Source organism: Lissotriton vulgaris, chromosome 2_1, assembly GCF_964263255.1.
Source record: "Lissotriton vulgaris chromosome 2_1, aLisVul1.2, whole genome shotgun sequence".
NCBI classification, from domain to species: domain Eukaryota; kingdom Metazoa; phylum Chordata; class Amphibia; order Caudata; family Salamandridae; genus Lissotriton; species Lissotriton vulgaris.
In genome coordinates this window covers 686,624,394-686,647,885 of record NC_141687.1, presented here as the reverse complement: position 1 = coordinate 686,647,885, position 23,492 = coordinate 686,624,394, and the positions used below count along the sequence as shown (strand labels likewise).

At 45.8% G+C, this 23,492-nt stretch overlaps 1 protein-coding gene across 2 annotated transcripts in view; it reads left to right on the top strand.

The window, feature by feature from the left end:
* The window catches only part of OVCH2 (ovochymase 2), a 1,017,769-nt gene that overhangs the window by 931,765 nt on the left and 62,512 nt on the right, over positions 1-23,492 (top strand). The window lies entirely within an intron of this gene.

Genomic DNA, 23,492 nt, shown 5'->3' with positions numbered 1-23,492 from the left:
CTAACATCCAAGACAATTCATGGACCATGGGGGAGTTGACACTTCAAGAAGTTGTTGGTGGAGTGAAAAAATGAGAAGTGACAGGCTGGTGTGCCAAAGTAGTTATTCAAATAAAGAGGAGACGACTGGTGAGGATAGAAAAGTGTAGGAGATAAAATACATGCTAAAAATAAGTCACAATATTTTCATAAAATTGGTACTAAGAAAGAGCTAAAAGGAGGAAACATTACAGACGAGGCTGAACAATCTGCATTCAAGGGTAGATGTTCTAGGTGCGGAAGCAAATGGCACCTGGCGAAGTACAAGAGATGCCCGCAAGAAACCAAGGGCATTCAGGTTGCAGAGTGGTTGGGCACTTTGTAAAGTTGTGTGGGAAACATAAAGACAAAGGTGTGAATCCTTTTATGCAGGATTCCTCTACAGGGTTGGAGGAGTCCTACAAGGTAGATGAGGACATGTGTGTATTGAGGGTTAGCGAGGAAGTGTCTGTGGGTGCAATACAACATAGAAAAAAAGCAAAATGTGACATCACTATAGGGGATATGACTATACCAGTCACAGCAGATTCCGACTCACCCTATACTATAGTAAATGGGAAGGTGTGGCAGGAGAAATATGTTCCAACTTTGGGGGACTTGTTCGAAACTACATATCCATGTCCTAAAACATTCACGGGCGGACTTTAAAATGGCGGGAGTGAGAGTGTTGCCATTCAAATTTAAAAAGCGAGAGGCGATATGTAGACTCTATGTTGCTGCTGCAGGTCCCTCGGTTTTGGGATTGTGGAATCAAGGAGAGTTGGGAATTGCACTTGGCCCCAATAGTCCAAAGCCAGTATTGGTAGCGGTGCAACCTAGTGATGGGTTAGAACAAGAGGTGTTGAAGGAATACCCCAAAGTTTTTTCTGGCGCAAACAGAGAGTTAAAAAGGTTTCCAGCACAAAATCATGCCTAAACGTGATGCTAGGCCACAGGTGTATGCTAGGCCACAGGTGCATAAAATAAGGAGTATACCCTTAGATTTATGGGAGGAAGTTGAATGTGAACTGGAATAGATTGTGTGTTGAAGGAATAACTGAGAGAGTGGAGGCATCTAAGTGGGTTTCTTCATTAGTAATTGCCTGGAAGGAGAATGGGAAACTCAGATTGTGTGTCGATATGAGAGATTTCAACAGGAATATAAGTGTAAACCAGTTCTCTTAGCCAAAAATAAGGGAAATGTTTTCAGTTACCAAGGGGAGGAGATGGTTCATGATAATAGACCAACTGCGGCTTACCACCAGGTTCCCTGACATAAGAAAAGCAAATGTTTTACAACATTCATTGCTCCATTTGGATGTTTTAGGTATGTAAGAGTTCTGTTTGGTTGAGCCTCAATGGCAGCAATGATCGAGCGTTTTTTGATCGAGTTCTTCAAGGATGTCAACAACATTATGTTTTTTCAGGATGACATCTTGATTATTGGCAAAATAAAGGTTTACCATGAGAAGGCAGTTAGGAAGATAATGGATATTTTAAGATCCTAGGATTTAACTGCAGAGTAAAAAATTATAAGTCCGCCAGACAAAATGTGACGTACCTAGGACATGAGGTGCCTGTGGAGGGTATTAAGCCAAAGAAGGGTTTGCTGGAGGCTATTGAGAAGTCACCAGTGCCTAGCAGTAAGGACGAGGTTAGAGCATTCTTGTTGAATTTTATTCGAAGTTCTCAAGTAAGACATGCAACATTAGGCAACTCATCAATAACAGAAACACGTTTGAGTGGTCAGCAGGGTGCCAGCAGGAATTTGAGTCAGTGAAATGAGAAATGTGCATGGTCGTGTCAATACTAGGGTTTGATCCCACATTAAAGTCTACATTTACCATAGATGCGAGTGGCAAAGGCATTGGTGCAGATCTCAGGCAGGTGAATGAGAGGGGTGAAGAGTTGTTGGTAGCCTTTGGATCCCATACGTTAACATCCACTGAAGAAAAGTATTCAGTGATAGAACGGGAGGCTTTAGCCTGTGTGTGAGGGTTGTAGCACTATAGGCTATTCATATTGGAAATCCTGTGGTTTTGAGGAGTGAACATAAGCCACTTACTTAGGTCCTGGATACGAAAGGGTTGTATGACATATCTTCCCGTTTGGCAAGATTACCTGTGAAGCTACTTTATTTTAAGTATAATGTACAGTATATGCCTTGTGTGAGGAACAGGGTAGCCCATTTCTTAAGCAGATTACCACTTCCGGTAATTGATACACCAGGAGAAGACATTGAGCAGTATAGTGTAGCCAAGGTTGGGAAAGGGGTGGAAATGCAATGGCCTGTTAGGAGTAATTGTCCCAATGATTTAAAGACGTACTGGAAAGTAATGGAAGAATTCCCTATCAAAGATAACAAAATACTATGGAACGAAAGAGTCATATCACCAGAGTCTGCGACCCAGGATAATGGATTTGTCATGAAGGGCACCTGCGCATAGCCAAGATGAAAAACCATATACAGTAATTGTACTGGTTGCCAGAAAGGACCTTGGCTATTGAAAGGAAGCTCAGGTTTTGCATATCAAATAGAGAATGCGGATAAAAGTTGTTACCGTTAGACCACCTTTATGACCTGGCAGCATTCCAGAGATGCCTTGGGTGAAAATTGGTGTAGATATAACAGGCCTGATTTTGCATGGTTCTATGCAAAAGTATCTGATTGTTGCAGTTGATCACTTGAAATAGGCTGAGGTAGAAGTTGTTAAGTACATCAATGCTTGTACTGAAAATAAATTCCCAGAGAACATTTTCCAGAAGGAAGGGCTACCCAAAGCAGTCACTACTGACAATGGGGTTCAGTTTATTGCTGAGGCGTTTGAGAATTTCCTTAAGTGCAACGATATTAAACACTGTACTCTATCATCCTACCGGGAATGGTGCAGTTAAAAGATTTAATAGAGTGATCAAAGAAGCAATACAGTTATCTAAAAACAGTGGAATGGAGTGGGAAATTGAATTGTTCCATGTAGTATGGGCGTTCAAGATAGCACCATGTTCCACTATGCAACATAGTCCCTTTGAATTAATGATAGGCAGGACTGCATTGTCGAAGGATAATATCAGTTGGATGCCAAAAACCAAAAGAATGGTGTGGGATTCTGAAGTTGTAAAAAGCAAGGATTGATAGAACTAAACAAATGTACATGGAGTATTATGATGCCAAACATGGGTGTAAACCTATAAATTTGTGACTAGAAGACATGGTAAAGATCTGGAGTTTTGAGAAGTGGCCAAAGCAGATTTTTAATGCCTCATAAGGTTAAAAAAATATTTTGTAACACTGCATTATTAAGCAATGGGAAGGTACGACATATGAGCTATTTATCCATATGTAACAAGGGAATGGTGGAGAAACGGAAAGAAAGGAAGATATTCACTAGCCTCTGAAAGATTTGCAGACCCCTAAAGGTTTGGAGGCCTCACTGCACCACATGGATTGCCAGGGCCTATGTTACAGCTCTGGTCAGTCCAGAACAACCTCTTTTCCTCTCAGATTAGCAGTGCTCTATGAAAGACACTTTCTCTGAGGGGGCCACAACCCACTCTTGAAATAGGCCTTGCAGACTGGGCCTCAAAGAGACACAAATTAACTATTTTGTTTCTCTTAAGTTCTCGGTCTGCCCCTGTCAGCTCAGAGCATTCTGCTCACTGCAGCTCCTTTATAGAGACACATAAATGTACAGCAACAACAAGCTGAGGGGGTCCCCTTTATTCACTGAAGACTGGGGGACCCGTACTGCAGGGGCTGCAGCGGTTTCAGTTATGCCCCTGTCTAACGTCTTCTTCTACACTCTGTCTGAGTCAGGTCTCAATCTCCCTTACCTTTTCTCTAACAAAGGTATGAACTCAGTTGTTTAACGGAATAGAGTGGACCTCTGTCTTTGGGAAGGTAAATGAGTCACCAAACTCAACCAAACTGATCAAAGGAATGTCCACAGTCAGGGATTAACTTGAGTTTTGGTTATCGGTGGTCTCTACCACACCAATGTATGGCCATCATCAAGGCTTACCAAAGACAGAAACGAATATTGGAGTGTGTGGGTAAAGAGAGAAATGACATGGCTACAGAAGTCCACACATTTTGAAGACGTACCCTTCTAACCAAAAGGTACAGGGTCAAATACCAATTGAAACCATAAAGAAACCCTTTTGTATCAACTTGGGATATGATTTGTAATGCTTGTGATATTTGGATATAGTTAACCTTGTGGTTGCATAAATCAGAATTATTCATTTTCACAACAAACAAATGTGCTTAATAGTATTGAAATTAATCTATAATGATATTCTTTACATAATGTGAATTTTGGTTGTAAAAGAAAAAACAGAATACTGCCATAAAATATTGTATACAGTAAATTTTAACTTTGAATATGTAAAGGTTTACCAATTTTGAATACACTAGCCATTTTTACATGAAACAGTGTTCAGTGCCAACAGTGTAGTGTATGCAAGTGAAGGGGGGATTTTCTCTTTACTTACATAAGATATACTGCGGTGGATGGTTTTGACAGAGAGAGGGAGTGATACAAAAAGGATTCTTTCTTGTTTCAAATGGTTACAGATGCACAATAGGGATATCGCGGGCTGGAAGAGAGTAAAGGAGTTGTTGAGAGGAGTTAAGGATAAAGTTCCTGTGAGATGGGAAAGAAAAAATACTTCAAGGTAGTGGATGAGAAGTGGACGACTGAGGTTCTGTGGGAATCGTAATGACGTTTTTGACTTGTTCGAAAATGGGCAAGTTTGGTATCTATGAACCGCAAATGACGAGTTTAGTGGGTGTATGCGTTTTCGCTACACTACTTTGCACCGTTCGTCTTATTCGTGGGTTTCTTCATCTGAACCCACGGGTTCCATTTTAGATACGGCATCCATTTTGTTTCTTGCCCTCAAGTAGTCAGCGAACGGACACTGTCCGCTTCGTGACCCTGGGATTCCCAAGCTCTTGCGGAAGACACATGTTCCTTTGAGGGTGTCTTTATGACGAGGGGGATGAAACGGCAAAGGCAGATGGCTTCGCTCGAGGCTCATCTTGCCGTGCCGGTCTTTTGTTTAAGCCGTGCATGCATTAGGCACGAATCCTTTGATCCTGCAAACATGTTTCCGATATTGCCCCTACACTCTTTTCCAATCTGTTGTCTGTCTTTGTCTTCCTTGCACCTGTTTTCTTAACTCGTTTACAGCCAGAATGGAATGTGCCTAATAGTGGGATAACGTACTTTTACAGTTGGGAACCAGCTATGTTACTGTAATTATGTTCCGGGCTCCTGAAAACATGAAAGCAACCCTTTTGAAGTTTACTGTGGGAACTGAGTTGTAACCATTTGTTCGCCATGTTGTGCAATGACGAAAATGTGTATAAAAGGAGCGATCCACTTTTGCAATTCGAAGCAGTCTCTCAGAACCTACACTTTGTGTACTTCTTGCGATCTCTGTATCCCTGCAGTAAATAAACGCTGATCTTTGACGCCGAAGGAAGTGTCCCGTGTCTCTGTGATTTGTACGCCGGAACAGGTAACCCACGAAGGTTTCAGGTGTTGTTCCCTGGTACCGCTGGGCCTTAGAATAGCCCAGTCCTTCAGTTGGCGCACATAGTGGGGCGACATCAGCGGTACCGGTCCAAAGCCCGACGATCGTGAGGAACTTCGTGTGAAATCTCCGAGGGAAGGTGCACCCCGCTTCATCGATCCTGTTGTCAAAATAAGTGGTCCGAAGACTTTTCCCGCGAATATTCCCGCCTCCTGATGGCTGCGACGGACTGATGCCCTGACTGTCAACCTGTTTTGGCGCCTGGCATAGTCCTTTGTACGGCGAGACAATTGACGGGCCTTCCTGGTGACGCCATTGTTCTTTCAATTAAGTATTTGTGGGTCGTTCCCAGAAACCTTGGTTGTTGCTGTTGAAACTTGGTTGTTTGCATGGTTCCATTGCATTTGTGGTTCTTAGTTGTTGGTTCTTAGTTGTTGAGTTTTTATTTGACGATTGCAATTGCCAAAAACCGAGGGTCTTGCATTTTTGCGAGGACATCGTAATTCGATAACCCTTGAAGTTTGTGAACTCGGTTAGTGTGCACGATGCCTGGCCGTAGTACTTTGTTTGGTTTCCTTAAATGTTGCGGTACGGATTCCCGGTTGGAGGACTCATGTCCGATACCTCCAGCTGGAACTCCAATTTATGAGCTCTATAGTCGACACGGAGTAGGCCCTATCGTATATAATGAATATTGGATCCGTTACACTAAAGATGATGGTGTCCTTAGTTGGCCACCCCATGGTAGTTTTGAAACTGCAATTTTAGATAATCTTGAAGAGAAATTGTTTAAAAAGAAAGCTAGGCCAGCCATGTTTGATTCCTTTCGGTTATGGCGCAAAGAGGCCAAGCAGAAAGAAATCAAACAGATTAAGAAAAATTAGAGAGAAGGTATTATTACAGTGATGCGAAAAGCAGAACAGTATCAGCGAGACAAAGACGAGAAGGAAAAGGAAGTTTTTGCTAGACTGCATCATATGGCGGTGTATAAATGTTATCCGGTTTTACCGTCAAGTTCTGATAAGAAGGGAGAAGAAGTGGTAGAGGACCCTTTGCTGTCCTATCTACTGAAATCACCACCTCCTTATGCACAGGATACTACAGTCCCTGTGGTTCCTCCTGTCCCTCAACCTGTTGTTCCGGCAGCTGCTGGCCAGCCTGCCGTTGGTCCTGTTCCTCCGAACCCTTTTGTTCCTCAAGTTGTCCCTGCTCCCTTACCTGCCCTTCTTCCTACTGCTCCACTGCCTATACCTTCTCAGTCTATTGTTCCTGCTACTTCTGCTATCTTGGCTACTCCTACTGCTCCTACGTTCAGTCCTCATGTTGTTGCCCCTGTGCTTCTCTCCTCTTCTCCTTCTGTCCGTAGTCACATACCTAATGCTGTGGCTAATCTTTACTCTCCACTGTTCGGACCGATACTTGGGTCCGATGTTTCTGATCTCTCTCAGAGACGAAGTCAAATTCCTGGTGGTAGGGAGAGTGAGACGTTAGTGAAAATGACGCGTAAATGGATTAGACATCCTGCTAAGTACACCCCGCGCATAGTTTTTGACACGTTCTCTCAATTTAATGAGCCCACACAAAGATTCGTGTTTGAGGAAACGTGTAAATCCTTAAGAGAGGAGTGGAATAATGATGAGGTAGACAATGTACCGCCTGAAATGACTGAACCCCAGAATCAGTTTTCGAACGGTATGATTGTAGGCAGTAATGTCCGATGTGCTTTAGAGCGTCTGTTAGCCTTTCGATCTACAGTGCATCCTCGAGTATTGTTTGATGACGACACTGAAGATTGGAAAGCACAACCTGGTCAGTATCCCATGCGAGAAGTTCCCCCAGTGTGGATGCCAGGTGATGCTGCTGCTAATCCTGCAATTCCGCCACACTTCCAGAGAGTCTGGATACACCTCCCATGGAATCGGTCGGAAGTTTTGCAGGTGAAACAATCTTTGCCTGACCCCCGGAAAAATCCGGCAGGTTATTATAAGGAGTTATCTCAACTTGTGGATGCTACTATTATGAACCTTGCCGATATTGACATGTTGTTTGGTAACGTAGTACCGCAACCGATTTGGGCGAAAATTCGTCAAGAGAATCACGCAGCTGAGTTAGGCGGTGATTGGGCCGCACTTGTAGCGGCTGACGCACTACAAGTTGGTGGGGCTAAGCCTGAACAGTTAATTACGGCTCTGCCCCAAAGGATCATTACACTTATGAAGACACTTATGCCAGCAATGAGAGTTAACTGGGATAAACTGTCTGCGTGCAAGCAAAAGAAAGACGAGAGTGTCTCCGATTTCTTTACTAGATTTGAGGAGGCATTTATCGATCATAGTGGTCAGGACATGAGCACTGAGGGAGGCCAGCGATTGTTTGTTGATAAATTTGTGTCAAATTTGTTGCCTGAGGTAAGCAACAAATTGAAAAATTCCGAAAGTTCATGGGCTGTTTCGACCACTGCTCAAATATTAGCAACGGCTCAATATTACGAAAATAGAGAAAAGGAAGAAAGTGATCGTGCAGATAAGAAAACGAAGGAGCTTAAAACTAAGGTTTTGTTGCAGCAAGCGTATCCTCCGCGCTTGAATCAAAATGACTCACAACAGCAAAATCGATCGCAATCACAGTCTTCTAGGACGCAGTCGCGTACTGACTCTTCTACACCAAGATCTATGCTTGGGTATAATCAATGCGCATATTGTAGGGGTGAGGGCCATTTGAAGTTTCATTGTCCTGTTTTACGTGACCGAAATAATGGCGTGGTAGAGGTCGCGGTATCTCTCAAAATCAGAATGAACGTTCTACTACTTCATCGGACTCGAACAATTGCTTTGATCAGCGCGATTCATCGTCTGGTTGATCTGCACAGTACCATGTGGATGACTATTACGTCGAGCATGACATTGATGCTGACGGTAATTACTAGGACAGCCATAGACAAAGAGAGGGAGTAGTATCAGTTCCGGTTGATCAGAGAGGGCCTTACGTCGCAGTTGCCACATCGGGCGTAGTTGAGCCTTTTCTGTTGGACACTGGTGCAGCGAAAAGTTCCATCATGCATTCGAAACTCCCTGGCGCACCTTTGTCTGGCTTAACGAATGTTTCCGTTGGATTCTCTGGCGCCCCGGTTAGCAATCCAGTTTCTAGCCCTTTGCCCCTTACAATTGGGCCGCGTGAGCTAGAAGCTCCTTTGATTTTAACTACTGGTTGTGGTGAGAATCTTTTGGGCCTGGATTTGTTGAAGCGGTTATATGCGACTATGTATTGTTCTCCTGCGGGAGTGGAGCTTACATTAGGTCAGAGAGTGATCTCTCCTATGTACTTGTCAACTGATAAGCTCCCACCGGAATTGAGTTCTCTTCCTGAGTCTTTGTGGGCAACAGGTCCCAATGAGGTGGGCCTGCTGGACATATCACCTTATGTTGTCCAATTGAAATCGAATGTGCGATTACCACGTATCCCTCAGTATCGTATCTCTCTTGATGGTGAACGAGCTCTATTAGCGATCATTTATGACTTGATCAAGAAGGATGTTATTGAGGAAACTCGGGGAAATGTGTGTAAAAGTCCTGTGTTACCTATTTTGAAACAAACTGATCCATCCAAGCCTCCTGTGTACCGTTTTGTCATTGATTTGAGAGAGGTAAATAAAATTGTGATTCCACAATTTCCTGTGGTGCCTGACATTACAGCTTTGCTGACTCTGATTCCAGCCTCTGCCTCTTGGTTCTCGGTAATCGATTTGAAGAATGCTTTCTTTAGCATTCCGATTGCTAAGGAAAGCAGAGATCTATTCGGCTTCTCATTAGGTGGTCGCAGCTTCAGGTTTAAACGCGCTCCTCAGGGCTCCTGTGAGAGTCCATCGATTTACAGCCAAGCTCTTAAGAGTCAACTTGACGCGTTTGTGTTACCAGCTGGTGCGGCCTTGATTCAGTACGTCGATGACTTGTTAGTGGCTGCTGACACTAAGCAGATTTGCAAAACTGCTACAGTATCGCTGTTACAGCATCTATGTGATTTACATCACAAGGTGTCACCTTCTAAGCTACAGTATTGTTGCCAAGAAGTAACTTATTTAGGTCACTTATTGTCAAAGGAGGGAAGAAGGTTGACCCCAGAAAGGATTGCAGCGATTGCTCGAATGACTGTGCCAACAACTCAGAGAGATGTGCGTGCCTTTCTAGGTATCACGTCATACTGCAGGCAATGGATTCCAAATTTTTCATTGCTGGCGAAGCCATTGTTAGCTCTCACGTGCAAGGATGTTTCGACTCCTTTGCCATGGACTGAAGAGTGTCAGAAAAGTTTTCTGATATGCGTGATTCGTTGTGTTCGGCTCCTGTGTTAGGTACTCCTGATTACAGTAAGCCGTTTACACTATACGTTCACGAGAGAGAGGGTTGTGCGTTGAGTGTCTTGACGCAACAATTTGGCGGTAAGCAGCGTCCATGTGCATATTTTTCCTCGTCCTTGGACCCAGTAGCTAGAGCATTGCCGAGTTGTCTAAGAGCGACAGCGGCAGCTGCGGTGTCCATCCAGCAATCTGCAGGCCTGGTCATGGATAATATGCTTATGGTGATGGTTCCGCATGCAGTTGACACTCTCTTGAATCGAACGAAAACTCAACACTTGACGAGCGCAAGGTTGTCCGGTTACGAGTTGACACTTTTGGCAAGTCATATACAAATAAAGCGTTGTAATGTGCTGAATCCGGTGACATTGTTGCTGACAAATGTGGAATCAGATGACGTACCACCACATGATTGTTATCTAAGAACTGAAGAAGAAACGAAGGGTCGTGTTGACCTAAAAAACACTCCATTGGTAGATCCCGATGGTACTCTGTATGTTGATGGTTCATGTTTCAAGTTGCCGAATGGTGATGTGACGACCGCGTATGCTGTAGTGACGTTGAGTACGGTTGTGGAAACTGCGAGATTGAGTCAGAATTCAGCGCAAGCGGCAGAATTGATTGCGTTAACAAGAGCGTGTGTTTTGTCTAAAGGAAAGCGAGTGAATGTGTTTACTGATAGCCAGTATGCATTTGGCGTTGCACATAGCTTTCGTCGATTGTGGAGAGAAAGAGGATTTATGACATCGCATGGCACGAAGATCCAACACGGACAGCTCGTGAACGATCTTTTGGATGCACTTACATTGCCTAAGCAGGTGGCAATCATTAAATGCAGCGGGCACCGAAAGGTCACGGATGATGTTGGTCGTGGTAATGCGTTTGCGGATAAGATTGCTAAGGAAACAGCTAAGAATCTTGCAACTCGAATGTACGTTACGAGTTCAGTAAGGTGGCCGACGGAGACTGGTATGTGTGAGGACACTGTTGAGAGCGTGAAAGCGATTCAGAATGAGGCTACCGAGATTGAAAAAGCTAAGTGGAAAGAAAGCACGGTAAAGTTAGATGCGCATGGATGTTGGGTTGATTTGTCAGAATGTCAGAGGTGGATGTTACCAGATGCATATGTGCTAGCCGTTGTGACTATGGCTCACGGCTTGTCACATATTAGCGCGAAAGGTATATGTAAGTTGTTGTCTCCTGTATGGAAGAATGATGGGATTGCTAAGTGTGCTGAAAGGGTGGTTAAGAATTGTATGGTATGTTTGATGTATAATCCAGGCAAGGGCACCCCCACTCCACCTGGTCATTTTGCTCCTCCTACATGTCCCTTTGAAGTTATCCAATTGGACTTCATCCATATGGAGAGATGCAATAACCTGAAATATATTTTGGTTGTGGTTTGCGCTTTCTCCAGATGGATTGAGGCCTATCCTCTTAAAGATAATACTGCCCTGTCCACAGCGAAAGTCCTACTGAAGGAATACTTTCCTCGGTATGGAATGCCACGGATCGTATGGTCGGATAACGGAAGTGAGTTTGTGGGGAGTGTGATGAAGAGTGTGTGTAAGGGCCTTGGAATACGGCAGAAATTCCATAGCGCAAATCATCCCCAGTCAGCAGGTTTAGTGGAAGGGTACAATGGCACTCTGAAACTGAAACTTGCTAAGATTCAAGCGACGACCGGTCTGTCATGGCCCGATGCCCTGCCTCTAGCTCTCTTGTCGACCAGGGTGACTGTGCACTCTCGAGTAGGGCTTAGCCCATATGAGATTGTGTTCGGCCGTCCTGCAAACATTTGGGGAGTTCCGAGGCCTAAGGCATTTGATAGTCTCGAATTTCCAATGTTGATTGATTATCTTTATGATCTGACTGCTAAATTGAGTTTAATTCATCAACAGGTCTTTGAAGCTCTACCGGCACAGACAGAGGGTCCTGGACATCGGCTCCAACCAGGTGACTGGGTAGTCACCCGCAATTTTGGGAGAAAGCGTAATCTCGAGCCAAGATTTGTGGGACCCTTTCAAGTTCTGCTGGCAACAAGGACTGCAGTTCGGTTGGAAGGCAGGAAGAACTGGGTGCATGCCACTAATACAAAGAAAGTCCCAATTTCTTTGCCAGCAGATAACTGGGTCAAAACTGGAATTGCCGCAACGGAGACCGAGACCCCTCTACGTTATGTGCCGTTCAGTGATGCTCAACCTGTAGGAAACAATTCAGCGCAGCCAGATACATCTGTTGAGTCATCAGCATTGGAGAATTCAAGGTCTGAACTGTCATCTGATCGATCGAACACTGTATTGCAATCTGAACAGTTATTTGAAGAGCAAACTCGACCTGGAAGAAGTCGATATTTTCTTCGTTCACGTGACAAAGACTAATAAAAAAAATCCCTTTTTGTTTTTGAATTCATATTACCCCCCTACTGTTGCTACAAACATTATGAACAATTGCATCTTTTATTGATTTTTGAGTTCTTTTTCACGTGTGTTCCTCTTTTTGTACAGCTAAGAGACTTGTATTAAATTGAATGTTTGTTTAAGAAAACCTTTCATCCGGGTTGACCGTAGGGCCGTGCGGGTACTTCCTTCTGTTTAGCAGTTCCTGACACTAGGTCAGTTACTTTTGTCGATTCCTGGGAACTCCTGGGAACTCCTGGGAATTGATAATCGCTACTCAGAACGAAGTGCGTCAAGAACGTTACGGACGGTTTTTAGAGGATGGAGTTCTCTAAGCTGTCGGAAGTAGAGAGGATGTCGGCACAAAGATCAAAATTGCATAAGGTTGTACGAACAAAATGTTTTCTGTTTCAAGTATTCCTGCTGTTTCTGACTGTTTCTATACTACTGGTGGGTGGAGTGTATTTTGGAATACAGTCGTTATTGCCTTCCACTTCACCTACTTCTTCTTCTCCTGAACTGAATTCTATTCCCACTGTTTCTCCACATTCCTTTCATCCTCTGCCCCAACATGAACAGGTTAGACGTGCGGAATTCATGACCAACTCCTTTGTCCAACTCCTACATCAGCATCAGTTGGTGATGAATACTACTAACTGTTGGGTGTGTGCCACATACCATGGATAAGGGTATTCCGCATTTGGTTCTTCCTTTCAGCTCCCAGGAGTCAGCTCGGGCATTCCAAACTATGTTCCACAGTGCACTAGATTCCTACCCCCATCGAGAACCACGCTCTGCAGACCTTGGTCCTGGCCCGTATCACAAGACTTTGTCAATAGCGATTGCTGACTTAGATAGAGATATTTTTGATGCATCGCTTATTCCGGAGGAAGAGGTGAGAGCATACAAGGATTTGAGTGAGGCTGAGTATAGCATGTCGGTGGGTGATAGACAGCTTAAGAGCTTGTCTCCGATCTGGATCGTACCCCACCTCGGTAATTTCTGCTTGCAAGGTCTTGGACGAAATCCGAGAGCTCAGCTTGGGAAGAGTGCTCGTACTGAAACGTATGTTTTACCAATGCTCTCTTCCCCTGTTTTCCTGACTGCCAAGGGTACCTATTTTGTATGTTATGATCGAGCTTATACGTGGTTGCCCCGTGACTTCTCGGGCACCTGTTATATTGCGAATCTTTTGCCACCAACTTTCACAGTTGCCTCGGACTATCACAAGACTAGAGTTGTGAGAGGCGTTATTAGCAAAGAGGACACTGCCGGTCAAGAAGCAGGAGACTTCTTTAAGGGTTTCCTGCCGTTTTGGGGACCTATGGTTAATAGTAGGAACCTGAGACAGTTGACTCGTGTGGTAGAATCAACTGCTAACATCACTGCAAGTGCTCTTGGTAATCTAACAGCAGAGCTTCATGCGGATAGACTTATGACGTTGCAGAACCGTATGGTTCTAGATGTTGTTCTTGCAGATAGAGGTGGTGTGTGCAAGGTGATCCATTCGAGCTGCTGTATTTTCATTCCTGATAACGCTCCAACTGTATATCAAGCCATCTCGAAGTTGCATAAGATCTCCGAGTCCATACACGTGGACGTAGGTGATTGGACGCTACTAGGATGGTTTTGGGGCCTGATGTCGACTTGGGGTTGGAAGATTCTGATGATCGTAGGGGTTGTTGTGGCGTTTCTGTTCACGTGTCGTCTTTGCGTGCAGTGTGGTCCTGCCTTATGTGGCATCTGTGCTACAACGTGTATAAGACGGCCATCTGTTACTAAAGAAGCATTGATGGATTGAATAATGTTGCAGCAACATCTGAACGATCTGATGAATATCGAGATCAATTCTGATATCGACTAGTGCTTGCCTACATGAGGGCAAAAGGAGCGTCTGAGGTTCTGTGAGAATCGTAATGACGTTTTTGACTTGTTCGAAAATGGGCAAGTTTGGTATCTACGAACCGCAAATGACGAGTTTAGTGGGTGTATGCGTTTTCGCTACACTACTTTGCACCGTTCGTCTTATTCATGGGTTTCTTCATCTGAACCCACGGGTTCCATTTTAGATATGGCATCCATTTTGTTTCTTGCCCTCAAGTAGTCAGCGAACGGACACTGTCCGCTTCGTGACCCTGGGATTCCCAAGCTCTTGCGGAAGACACATGTTCCTTTGAGGGTGTCTTTATGACGAGGGGGATGACACAGCAAAGGCAGAAGGCTTCGCTCGAGGCTCATCTTGCCGTGCCAGTCTATTGTTTCAGCCGTGCATGCATTAGGCACGAATCCTTTGATCCTGCAAACATGTTTCCGATATTGCCCCCTACACTCTTTTCCAATCTGTTGTCTGTCTTTGTCTTCCTTGCACCTGTTTTCTTAACTCGTTTACAGCCAGAATGGAATGTGCCTAATGGTGGGATAACGTACTTTTACAGTTGGGAACCGGCGATGTTACTGTAATTATGTTCCGGGCTCCTGAAAACATGAAAGTAACCCTTTTGAAGTTTACTGCGGGAACTGAGTTGTAACCATTTGTTCGCCATGTTGTGCAATGACGAAAATGTGTATAAAAGGAGCGATCCACTTTTGCAATTCGAAGCAGTCTCTCAGAACCTACACTTTGTGTACTTCTTGCGATCTCTGTATCCCTGCAGTAAATAAACGTTGATCTTTGACGCCGAAGGAAGTGTCCCGTGTCTCTGTGATTTGTACGCCGGAACAGGTAACCCACAAAGGTTTCAGGTGTTGTTCCCTGGCACCGCTGGGCCTTAGAATAGCCCAGTCCTTCACAACTGATGGAGATAAGGGACACAAGAAGGTGATAGAGATCAGTGAAGGTGGCTGAGAGGTCAGAATACAGCCGAGAGGAATAGGGAAGAAAGAATACCTGAAGAGGAATTGATGAGGAGAGAGAGTACCAGACTGAGAGTGTCTATCTGAGATAAATATTTGACTGAGAGGGAGGGACCAGAATGAGTTACAGGGTAAAGCAGTATTTTTTAAATGGGTGGAGTAGGAAATGTTGCCAAAAGATAAAGAAAAAACTCCTGAATAAATGTACACCAAACCTGGTTTGAAAGTATAAATTGACTCAGAAACTGTGATTTTTTTCCATTCGTTGTAAATCTGCTCAGTGGCTTTGAGATATTTGCATTTTAAAAAGGTTGCGGGCGGGAATTAAAGGGTAACACTTTTGTATATATCTACCATTTATACCTGGGAGCCAATCATGTTAATAAGAGTTTTGCACTTTAAAAAAAACAAAAACAAACAAAAAATTCCACCCCCAAAAGTGACTGACCCCCGGGCAACAGTAATGGATATTAAGGCAAGTGGAAAATAAAAGGTACTCCAGAGAACACAGTGATGTTTTCAGAACATGACTTGCTAGTTGAAGCCAGTTTCAAAGCTCACTAACAGCTATTTTAAGTGCTGCATTCAACCATTTTGCCTCTGACTCTTGAGTCAGAGGCGATTCGCGAGTTTCAGGTAGTGTAAAAAGATTACAGCAGAAGCAAAGCCAAACACTAATGTCTGGCTTTGCTTGGAAGGCTGTGGGCAGGGCACCGATCCTGACAACAGTCCACGTCTTGTGCCCAACCTCCGCTGGACAAAACCCCCCCCTGCAGGTTAGGCGCAGGGTCTTGCCTGTAGTGAGACACTGCGGCCAACTCTCTGCGGTTGTGCAACCTTTGCTGTCTGTGCAGATCCTTCAGTTGGGCAACCATGGCAGGTTGAGTGAAGTGGCCGATTGCAGACATCATAAACTATGACACACACAATAATAATGATACTACATAATCATACTACATACAGCTACTATATGTCGATATACACTGCTTAATATATGCAGATGACATCATCATACTCAATCGTACTCCAATTGGCCTGCAAAGAAATCTAAAAAAATTGAGTCAAGTCCCTCTCCCACCTCCCCCTCCCTGCATTGTGAATATGTGTGTATCTGCCCAACAGCATGCGATAAAGATCCAATATCAAGTTGCGGTCAGATTTCCTGGAGAGCAGCCAGTACTCGTATTCGCGGAGTCTGCGGTCAGCCCCGGCTCTGGTGGTGGGGTGGAGTGCCCAGTGTCACACCTGGAAGTAGCGAAGACGATCCCCCTCAGGCAAGCCAAATTCCCAGCGGAAGGCATCAAAGGGGATGGCTCCCTCCTTAGCAAAGATGTGGGACAACACCTTACAACCCGCTGGGCCCCATTTCGCGAAAGCCACCACGTCCATGCCGGGACCGAAGTCCGGGTTGGACACCAGAGGCGTCAGTGGGGATGGGAAGGACGTGAGCTCGTGCGGTATGCTCACCTGATCCCACACCTCCAGAGGCGTTCTCGTAATGAAGGAAGCATAGAGATTCAGGGTTTTTTTTTGCCGCCGCAGGAAAGGTACCTCCTGCAGAGTGCGACCCGCCACTGCCTGGTCTTGGAAGAGCCAGTGCTTCTCCGACTCCCATTTGCTCCACTCCACGAGCGTTCTTAACTGTGCCGCCTGGTAGTATAGTAACAGGTCCGGGAGGCCCAATCCTCCTTGTTCAGGAGGCAGAGGTCCGCGGTGTCTGGAGTGAGCTTCACACCTCGAATCCGGATATTATGCCTTCGGGATCGATTCTCCAGGTCCTCAACATGTGATTGCAAGTCGACCTGTTGGTCATGAATGCGGATGATTTCTTGCTGGAGCGCTTCCATCTCGACATCCCGACCATCGCTCTCCGTCTCGAGGTCCGCCACTCTCTCCCCAATAGCGTCAGTGTACCGACGCAGTTCCTGAAGCTCATCCTTCAGCTCTTTCTTAAGCAGTTGGAGATCCTCCCTCAGACCGCTAAACAAGGACTCTAAGAAGGACCTAGTTACAGGTTCATCCGTGCTCCGTGGGCTCGCGCCCGGCAATCCGGCTGCCGTTTTGGCGGATGTCGCCTGTTTTCCAGCGACAGGGAGGTCGGTCTTCTTCCCCATTGCAGTAGGGGCGAGCAGATCCTTAACACCTTGGCTGCTAGGTGTTTTCCCCTGCTGTGCTGCAGGCACCCACTTTCCCATTGTTTCATGACAAGCTCAGCTCGTCATCAGCACAGCTCACCTGTGCATCATGACGAGCTGAGCTCGTCATCAGCATCGAAAGGGTTAATGGTTCTGTCTTTGCGCCCTCTTCCAGCCGCCATGCCCCCCAGGCCCACCAACGGAGCCGGCCGGGGCAAGGGAGATCAGGGCGTCAGCACGTCGCGGCCGATAGATCCAGGTTCGGTATGGCGACTCCAGCCCAAGAGGGCTGGCGCGGGGTCCTCTGGTTCCACTTGCTCTCACCCCTACGGGTGGCGGCACCGGTTCCACTTGGTGGCCACCTCCCGTCAGGCCAACGGCTCCGCCGGAGTGTATACGGGTCCTTTACACCGTGTCCAAAATGGCGCTCGGCGGCAGGGACTAGTCTGTATGGCCCATGGGGGAAAGCAAAGGACAGGGCCAGGCCAGTCAGGTGGGGCAGGCCGCGGCTGTGTGCTTCACCAAATGGCGGCCTACACCCTGTAGAGCTCAGGAAGCCACGAGGCGGCTGACCACGGCTGAGGTCCAGGAGAGCCCTAGGCGTGCTGTAGTCTACAAAGATTGCAGCTCCGTCGCGGGGCCCCCACACTGCTACCACTGTTCAGCCACTGTCCGCTATGCACAAGGGGGGCCCCGTTGCACACCGCCACTCACCAGGGCCGGGGTGTGCACGGGACCCTACCCCTCCCCCCCCAGTTTAACACTCCGCGGCAGAAACAGGGTCGCCGGGGCGGTCCGCTACTCCAGGCGGCCCGGGGGGGAAAGCAAAGGGCTAGGGTCTGCCAAAGCGTCCAGTGGGCCGCGGCCGCACGCTCCACAAAATGGCGGCCTTCAGGGACCGTCGACCAAGGCCGGGAGCAGGGACAGCTCCAGGCGTGTTGTGCTGTGCTAGGGCTGGCGGCTCTGTCTCAGGACACCCCCCGCCGCTACCACACCACAGCTGCTAACCTTCGCGATGCGGGGGGGTCGCCCGGTCAACCACCGCTCCTCACCTCAGGCCTCTGTCCAGTCGCAGGCACAGCTGCCCCTCTCCCAGCCGTCTCTCACCGGCAGCCCCGACACTGCAGGGAAAGGCAGCAGGTCCGCAGAAGCCCCCGGCGAGGAATCGCGGGAGGCCTCGCGCACAGTCGCGCGGGCCGGACCTGCCGCCACTGCCGCCGCCACCGAGGATACCGCAGCACCAGCTGCGCAGCTCCGCCCACCGCGGCCTCACCCTAGCCTCTCCGATCCTCACAGGCCCCAGCAGGCCGCGTCTAGTCCGAGGAGACCCGCCAGCACCCAGGCACCTCCGATACGCGGTACTGTCCCTCCAGGTCACCGCTACGCCAGCGTCGGGTCTGGGCACCCCGAGAAGGCACCCGGGGCCAGGAGAGATGCGGTGAAATGCGTTAAATCAGCGGCCAGCGGCGGGAGCTCAGCAAAGCATGTCCGCTCACACCACCATCTTGGCCACGCCGCCAATCAATCACTTTTAATTAGAAATTCATTAGTTTTATCCAAGCCCCGAGAATAATAATGTTTTAATATCTGTATTTGTTGATCTCTTGCGGGGTCTGACTCAAATGGAAAAATGTGTTTTGTGTGGTTGTGTGTCATAAACTGTGAGGATGAATGCAGAGTGGTTTGTAAATGTCAGCAAAACCCTGACTGGGCAATATAGGACCATATTACACAGTTATGTACTTTTTAGTTAGCATATTTTTTGGGGGGGTTGTTTTTTTGAAAAGGCTAAAAGGCTGTTTTCTTCAAATTGAAGTTCACTTTGGCCTCTGGTTGGAATGTTAACATTTAGATTCAACTTTCATGATTTCTTTTTTGTTAAAACAGTGCACAGTGGTAAGTGCCAGAGGATTTATGTGATTCTGTCACTGCAACATTTACCACATAACATCGATTTACTACATAAAATGCTGCAAAATGTGCAGATTTCACCAAAACATTTGTTTCTAGCAAAATGGATAAAAATATTGTTGATATCGAATGTGCTGCATAGTTTACATTTTTGTTGCATAACTAAGCAAATCTTGCAACATAATTTTATTGCCATTGCCCACACCGCTTAATCCTTGCAGCCCAGCCAATGGTAAGTCTCTGTGAAAAGGTTTGGTGGCTTCCATGGTGATGGTGAAATCCATAATTCACAGGGATCAGTAGTAAATGTCCCAACATTGTTCTAACATTTTATTATGCCTCTTCACACATATTATATTAGTTTACATAATTAAGTCAGATATGGTTAAATACCCACCATTATCATTTTAAAGACAAAGTCTACTGCAGGTTGTGAGAAGAGGCCCCTTTTGAATGGTTACGCACATTTTGTGTTGAATATTATTGCTGGTTTTTAGAATCTGTACATGGGGGCACTGCCGTCCCATGCCCACTGTGTGTGCTCTGACCTCTAAAACATGTAAATATTTGCCAGCGCCTGATTTTCACATTTAACTCTACTGGACGCCCATAGTATATGGTGTAGAAACGTCACCCACAGCATGGAAAGCTAACTGTCACCTGTAGACTGCAGCACTTATTGTGTCCGGCCTGTCAAAAGAACTCTTTTGACAGGGAAACCCTTCCCTTTAAATATTAATAAGGCACCCCTGAGTAGGCCTGGTAACCCACAAGTAAGGTGCTTAGCATTTAAAAGCGGGACGCGTAGACATTTTATGTTGGTATACCACAGAACCAGTTTGGTGTAGCTGAGAAAGAGGGACTTCTCATTTCCCTAAACACACCCTTGGCTGGCCCACAGGCTCTCTTCAGAGGCAGAAGGCCTTTGCCTTTTGGATCTCCCTTTAAATGGTGCAATGTGGAATAGTTTGCAGTAAGGCAAACAATATATTCTGTTGAAGTGGTTAGGGTTGCCACTGGGAACTCTTCCTCATCATTTAGAGATGTGCAGGAGTCACCCCAGACCCATTGGCTAGTTAATCCTACAAGAGTGGCCCCTCATCCACAGCTCAGCAGAACGTTCTCTGAACCAGAAGGAAGAATAGAAGAGGACTGCTTGGGACCTATGTGGAGAGCTGAATGGCTGGACCTGCTCCCATTTGTACCCTAAGAAGTGGACCCCATGGGTCAGTTGGTTGCCCTCCTGTGTGGATAAAGGGACACAACAAGATGCAAGAGTCCTTTTTCTTGAAGTACCCTTCTGACCAGTAGCAGCTGGAACTGGACTGGACCCTGCTGTTGGCCTCTGCTCGAGTGAATCCTGGCCCCTATATGCAGTCCTGCGGTCCTGGGAGCTTAAGATGTGGCCAAGAGGAGCTGCTACAAAAACTCTGAAAAGTTGAGGCTTTGAGAATATTTAGAACTTCCAAACTTCCGAAGGACAGGAACCAACCTTCCAAATCAATGTGCACATGGTGCATCCTCGCTGGGCAAGAAAATCAGGTTGGTCGCCCTCAGTGCTTTTTGCAGTCTGAAAATGCAGTTTAACGGACCATTGTGGCAAGCTTGTCTGTTTTCAGGGCAAGCTTACTTAATACAGCTTACCCAACTGTCAATCACTTTTAATTAGAAATTCATTAGTTTTATCCAAGCCCCGAGAATAATAATGATTTAATATCTGTATTTGTTGATCTCTTGCGGGGTCTGACTCAAATGGAAAAATGTGTTTTGTGTTGTTGTGTGTCATAAACTATGAGGATGAATGCAGAGTGGTTTGTAAATGTCAGCAAAACCCTGACTTGGCAATATAGGACCATATTACACAGTTATGTACTTTTTAGTTAGCATATCTTTTTGGGGGGTTGTTATTTTGAAAAGGCTAAAAGGCTGTTTTCTTCAAATTGAAGTTCACTTTGGCATCTGGTTGGTCTTTTGACAGGGAAACCCTTCCCTTTAAATATTAATAAGGCACCCCTGAGTAGGCCTGGTAACCCACAAGTAAAGTGCTTAGCATTTAAAAGCGGGATGCGTAGACATTTTATGTTGGTATGCCACAGAACCAGTTTGGTGTAGCTGAGAAAGAGGGACTTCTCATTTCCCTAAACACACCCTTGACTGGCCCACAGGCTCTCTTCAGAGGCAGAAGGCCTTTGTCTTTTGGATTTCCCTTTAAATGGTGCAATGTGGAATAGTTTGCAGTAAGGCAAACAATATATTCTGTTGAAGTGGTTAGGGTTGCCACTGGGAACTTTTCCTCATCATTTAGAGATGTCCAGGAGTCACCCCAGACCCATTGGCTAGTAAATCCTACAAGAGTGGCCCCTCACCCACAGCTCAGAAGAACGCTCTCTGAACCGGAAGGAAGAATAGAAGAGGACTGCTTGAGACCTATGTGGAGAGCTGAATGGCTGGACCTGCTCCCATTTGTACCCTAAGAAGTGGACCCCATGGGTCAGTTGGTTGCCCTCCTGTGTGGATAAAGGGACACAACAAGATGCAAGAGTCCTTTTTCTTGAAGTACCCTTCTGACCAGTAGCAGCTGGAACTGGACTGGACCCTGCTGTTGGCCTCTGCTCGAGTGAATCCTGGCCCCTATATGCAGTCCTGCGGTCCTGGGAGCTTAAGATGTGGCCAAGAGGAGCTGCTACAAAAACTCTGAAAAGTTGAGGCTTTGAGAATATTTAGAACTTCCAAACTTCCGAAGGACAGGAACCAACCTTCCAAATCAATGTGCACTGCTTTTTGCAGTCTGAAAATGCAGTTTAACGGACCATTGTGGCAAGCTTGTCTGTTTTCAGGGCAAGCTTACTTGATACAGCCTACCCAACTGGAGTAATATGAATTCCAAAGAGGAAACTAAGGGGCACATTTTCTAGCCCCTTATGCCCCTGCTGCATCACTTTTTGTGATGCAACGGTGGCATGTAACACCAAACCATATTTATAAGTCCATGCAAAGCCACTTAGCGCTGCTTTGAAGGGCCTCATAGGTACGGAGTAAGGTGAGGCAGCACAAATCGCTGTGTTGCCTTACTCTGCACTAGGGAGGCATTTCATTGGAATTGTGATGGGTGTTCCCACTCAATACCCATGGATTTTGATGCATTGCCAAATTTACAAGACCATTTAAACATGGGGATGCACCAAAACAGTACGCCTCCCCAGGGGAGGTGCATTGAGGAGAAATATGTTTATTTCTCCTTGTTGTTTCCTCTTTCTATGTGTGCTGTGTCCCAGGATTGTTTTTATGCATAAAGATGCCCCTTCATGCAAAAAAACAATCCTGCCTGCAACACAGCCACCCTTGCACCTTGCCGAAATGGCACCACTGCAGGGGAAAGGGACAGGAAAGCGCTGTATACCATAGATCCAGAATATTCTTGCCCTGTCACTTTGATCCAGGGCCGCGCAGCAGGGTGACTTGGTGCACTGCCCTGCACCAAATCCCTATACATATTCTGCTAAATCTAAAGGTAGAAATTGGTGAAGGCTTCAGAAGCATCCAGCTGATAAGAGGAATTCTCTGGGTCCGAAATGTGACTTTTCCCACATGGAGCTTGCCTGCCAAAACCAGCTGCTTCAGAGGAATCTATCTTAATGCCTATCTGATTTCAAAGGGACTTTACCTGATACAGCTTGTAGCCCTGCGGGGATGGAGGATTTTGATTTCCATTTAGAAGATTAAGGGCCTGATTTAGATCTTGGCGGACAGGTTACTTCGTCACAACAGCGACGGATATCCCGTCCGCCGAAATATAAATCCCATTATATCCTAAAATCTAAATCAGTCACTGATTGAGAAGGCAAATACTTTGAGTGAGACAAAGCTGCTGTGCATTTCTGACTAGCGTTCCATTGCAGTTATTCGTGAAAAGGTTCCAGTCACACACAAACATTACTTTCTATGGGTGATTTACTTTTTAATGCTTTTTCTCTTAAATCTTCAACACATTCGAACATTTTTTTTTTATAATTGGAAGTTGGATTTTTAATGTATTTTTTTTGTTTTAAAAGCTTTTTTACTGCTAAATACTTCAGACATTTTCTCTTACTTCAGCCTGTGTGCTCTTTGCCTCAGATAACAGGGGTTGAGCTCAGGTTTAAATTACTGAATCTTTTATTAAATCTAACAAATTGATAACTTTATTACTTGTGGTGGCCAACCATCCAGCTCAATTAATAATTCACTTTCTTTTACAGGTCTTTTAAAATATACACATATATAATTGTGTCTAGCAATGAGCAAAATA